The 4,380-nt window shown below is 38.9% G+C and overlaps 1 long non-coding RNA gene across 1 annotated transcript; it reads left to right on the forward strand.

The window, feature by feature from the left end:
• Positions 1-267: 267 nt before the first annotated feature.
• LOC135208030 (uncharacterized) lies at positions 268-1,805 on the forward strand. The gene is made up of 2 exons (XR_010313105.1): positions 268-392; positions 920-1,805. It is a non-coding gene; the product is annotated as an uncharacterized LOC135208030 (long non-coding RNA).
• The last annotated feature ends 2,575 nt before the right edge of the window (positions 1,806-4,380 follow it).

Consider the following 4,380-nt stretch of genomic DNA (forward strand, 5'->3'; position numbering starts at 1 on the left):
GAGAGAGAGAGAGAGAGAGAGAGAGAGAGAGAGAAATTGCACCACTTTTCGATAAGCGAACGTTTCTGTCTCAGCAACGTGGCGCAACATACGGCATCACATGACCGTACGAATAATGACGCTATTTTTGGCTCCCATTTCGAATATACAATTCTAATTTACACTGAACAAATGATTTTCTTCAAGAAAAAACCTGTTTTGATTACAGATATAACTACTTGTAATCTTTCGTCAAACGGGAGGTAAGTACAACTTAGTGAACACAAAGTGATATCTGGCAACTCACTCCATCGGTCTAGCCGAGTATAAGTTTACATGTCGAGGAAGCCAAGTTGGACACTGCCTCTTGACTTCTCTCGGTTCGTTCATACGACCATGGAGGCGTCTTTTGGGTAAGTAGCGACTACTTTTCTTTCTTTTCTTGTTTCATTATTATATTTTAGGCGTATTTCCGCGGTGGGTTAGCAGGATTACTAAAAAAAAATTAATGAACGGACTGACAGAGTACACATATTTCATTGAAAAAAAAACTAACTATATAACTGGAGGTTTTCCAAGGCAAGACAGATATCAATAGATAGAAAGGTAAATAGAAAAATAACTATATCCATTTTTTTTCCATCTGTCCATCCGTCTGTGGTGTTTGCGCATGGTAACACTGCGTCCTGGGCTTTAAATAATATCCTATTTCGAATATTAACGGTGTAATTCGCATGCAGTAAATTATTAAAACACTTTTCCTTTACAAATGTACACCCAGATATCCTTTTATTTAACTAAAACTTACACATAGCGTAACTATTTAAAGCCCGGGACGCAGTGTTACCATGCGAAAACACCACAGGTGGATGGACAGATGGAAAAAAACTGAGTATAGATGCGGAATTAAATCTAAATACCGTCTTTCTTCCACCCACAGAGCTGGGTCCTTCCAGGCCGTCACTTTGGAACTTCCTTGGGTTTCATCCGTTGAGCTGGCCTGCCCCTGAAGACTTGGCCAATGGTCCTCTTCAGGGGCAGGCCACCTTTTCTAAGAGAGCCCTACGAAGGGCAGGCTGCCTCCTCGGAAGGACACCCGCTGTCGCCAGGTCGGAAGACGAAAGAAGTTGGTTTCATATGTGAATCCTCTGAAGATCCAGGGACTAGTACTACCCCCTCTGTGAGTCTCTGAAGATGATCACTGATAGCTAAGACCACTACCTCTACCTCTACCTCTGTGAGGCGTCAGTGTTCATCTTTGCCGTCTGAGAGGTTCTACTGACTGCGTCTAGCCGTCTACCTTTGCAAGGCCTCTGAGTCGACGGCTACCTTCTCAGGCGGAATCCTAAAGAAATCCTTGACTTCACGGTGACATGGTGATCCTCGACCCAACTATTCCAGACAAAAACTGAATTATTTTTGTTATTATTATTAATATTATTTTGTTATAATTATTATTGTTGTTGTTTACAAGACTTCAATTCTACCCGATTTTCGTTTATTGAGACTAGCACCACTGATTTGAATTAAGATTGCAATTTTGTCATGTCTCTCAATGAAAAGAAAGTTGTGGGTTACTTTTCTGTCATGTCTCTCATTTGCTGTAAAGTTAAAGAATGACTTCATCGTGTTTCTGATTTATGATGCTGTGATAATGGTATTATTGTCAATAATATCACATTTATCATAAGAGAACTTTTGTACGTACGGATAAAAAGTATTATAGGATATTGTAGATTCTGGTAAACTTAAAGAATCTTCAGTAGCCTATACAGCAGCCATTATATTGTGACGTTTTTCATTTTAATAAACCAGATTTGCACTTTTGTAAGAACTGTATTATTTATATACCTACTCAATTATCAGACTTATCTAAGGTTCGGATTCATTTCTGACTTAATGAATGCCCTCACTCAAATTGTTGTAAGGTGTACCTATGACTTAGGCCTAATGGCCTAGGCCTATACAACAAGACCCAGAATGCTCCACAAGAAGTATCTCCTGACATTCATTGATTTCTTTTCCAGGTCCAAAACATTTAGTCAGGTTCTACTCGATAGAATATGCACCGAATTCCTCTTCAGCTGCGGCATGCTTACCAATTTCTCTTCCAGCAGCAAAGCATTCACCAGTGGAATGTACACGAACGGTTTGTCTGCTCTGAATGGATCAATAAACTCGCCTTGTCCAGCTTTCCTGTCTAGAGGTCCATTATGTGCTTACTTCAACGATCTTTTACGCGCGCGCACACACACACACACACACACACACACATACCATATATATATATATATATATATATATATATATATATATATATATAATAGAGAGAGAGAGAGAGAGAGAGAGAGAGAGAGAGAGAGAGTAATTATCTATCATTCCAGAGCACTCAAAAAAATTATAAATAAAACGTGGTTCACTGGCTTAGTCTATTTATTTAAGTAGCACCACGCAATGGTTACGGTCAACAGAAACAGACGGAAACCAAACTAAGTCATTGCTTTACAACATGAAGACATGCATTATAACTATATACTTCTTTCATTTATGTGCATTCCAGAATTTGGTGAATGCTTTATCGAGGACATGCCAAACGATTCTGGGACTTCTTTTAGCCTTAACCCATTGGAATAAACCATATTAGTCTTCATTCTTCTAGTGCTGAGATTAATATTTTCAGGAACGGTGGTTCGTTTGAACACCATAATTAGTCTTGTAATTTTCGGAGTGATTTGATTTGGACTTTTTTTTTAAATAGTTCCCTGTCAAGAACGCTTTAAGGTTAAATAGCCCACTACCAAATATACTGACGAGGAATATTATGATAATATCAAATTCACCATAAATTAATTTAAACGACAAATATAATTATGCTAATTTATGACATGCCAAATCCATCACATAAATCTAGGCTAAATTTGCAAGTTGCAACCATGCGGAGAAGAGTCGTGGTCACGTGACTCTTCCTGCCACTTACAGTAGAGGACTTAAGTCACGTGACCTATTCTGGCCAATAACAAGGCTTGTTGATCTTCGCCGCGTGCGCCACCTTCAATTTGAGAACTGCACTGAATCAGATACTATTGTTTATTGGTCATTGGTGTTTTTTGTTGTTTGCTTGTTATAAAGCTATTTCTAGCTTTTCCCTTCGTCAAAGCAGTTATATCAAAGCGTCGAAGGAAAATGACGAGACGAACGAGACTTGGACGAAGAATCTCGAGATAAATATGGCCATGAATCGCATATCCTATGCTTCCAGCTGCCGGTAGGACGAAGGTATGAACCGAATGATACTGATTTCAGAGTTCGGAGATCCAGGGGGTATAAATGGGGTCCAGTGGGTAGGGGACTGGTCAGATAGGGTAAAGATGTTTCCTGTCAATTAAACTAAGATATCGAGTTTACCAAAGTAAACCTTTCATCCTTGACCTAGGCTTTGGGTCCAAGGGGGAGTTATGGGGTCTATGGGGTGGGGGGTTGTTCAGATAGGGTCAAGATGTTTCCTTCTATGTTAGGATAGGTCAGGTCAAGTTAGGTTAACGTGGCACTATCGTAATTCAGCTCAAACATCGAATTTAAGGAAGTAAACCTAGTTCTAGGTCTAGGTTTTAGGTTAGGTTATATGAAGCAGGCCTTATGTCAGTAGACACTCTAAATCTAGGGTGTGAATGGAAGCAGGACGGCTGGTGTGGCCCTCAGCATACATAACAACCAACAGAGACGAACTGTGATGTATCTAGTTTCTATTTATGTCGCCTGATTCATATTGGCGTCTATCGATCTCATGTCAATGGCGCTATGCTCAGTGGCCGTAGCCTAAGTGACCAGGTGGTAAACAGACAGCGACTAAACAACGATAAATATATAACAATGAACACTTATAAACAATTGGATAGCGTCCGTGCGCAAACTGACAACAACATGAGGCGTGAATATAACCTGAGCAATCCATTAACACACGTGGTGTAAATGTGGAATTATCGGATAAAATTTTCCGAAGCGCGAGTCACGAAGGCGCCATAGAAACGGCTGCGTTTGTTTGATAGGGGTAACTATGTAATATTATGAGTTTCGTTCAGAAGTTTTATATGTACGTGACGTGTATATATATATACACGTAAAATATTTGAAAATCCACAAGGGGAAACACTAGAAAAATCATTGGAACGTTTTTTTTATTTTTCACTATATCATTGGTAGTGTAAAGTAATACCAAATATAGATACATAATTGCTTGGTTGAATTTCTAATCAAAAGTTTAATGACATGCAGAGTAGTGTTATTCTGAAATGTTTGCAAACTAAAAATGGAAAGAAAATTAAAGATCGTCAATGAAATATCAAGAAGATACATATATATAGCCTGCATTCTTTGTAAGTCTTCTACTAACAAGGAAGTAGG

Source organism: Macrobrachium nipponense, chromosome 34, assembly GCF_015104395.2.
Source record: "Macrobrachium nipponense isolate FS-2020 chromosome 34, ASM1510439v2, whole genome shotgun sequence".
In the NCBI taxonomy this organism is placed as follows: Eukaryota; Metazoa; Arthropoda; class Malacostraca; order Decapoda; family Palaemonidae; genus Macrobrachium; species Macrobrachium nipponense.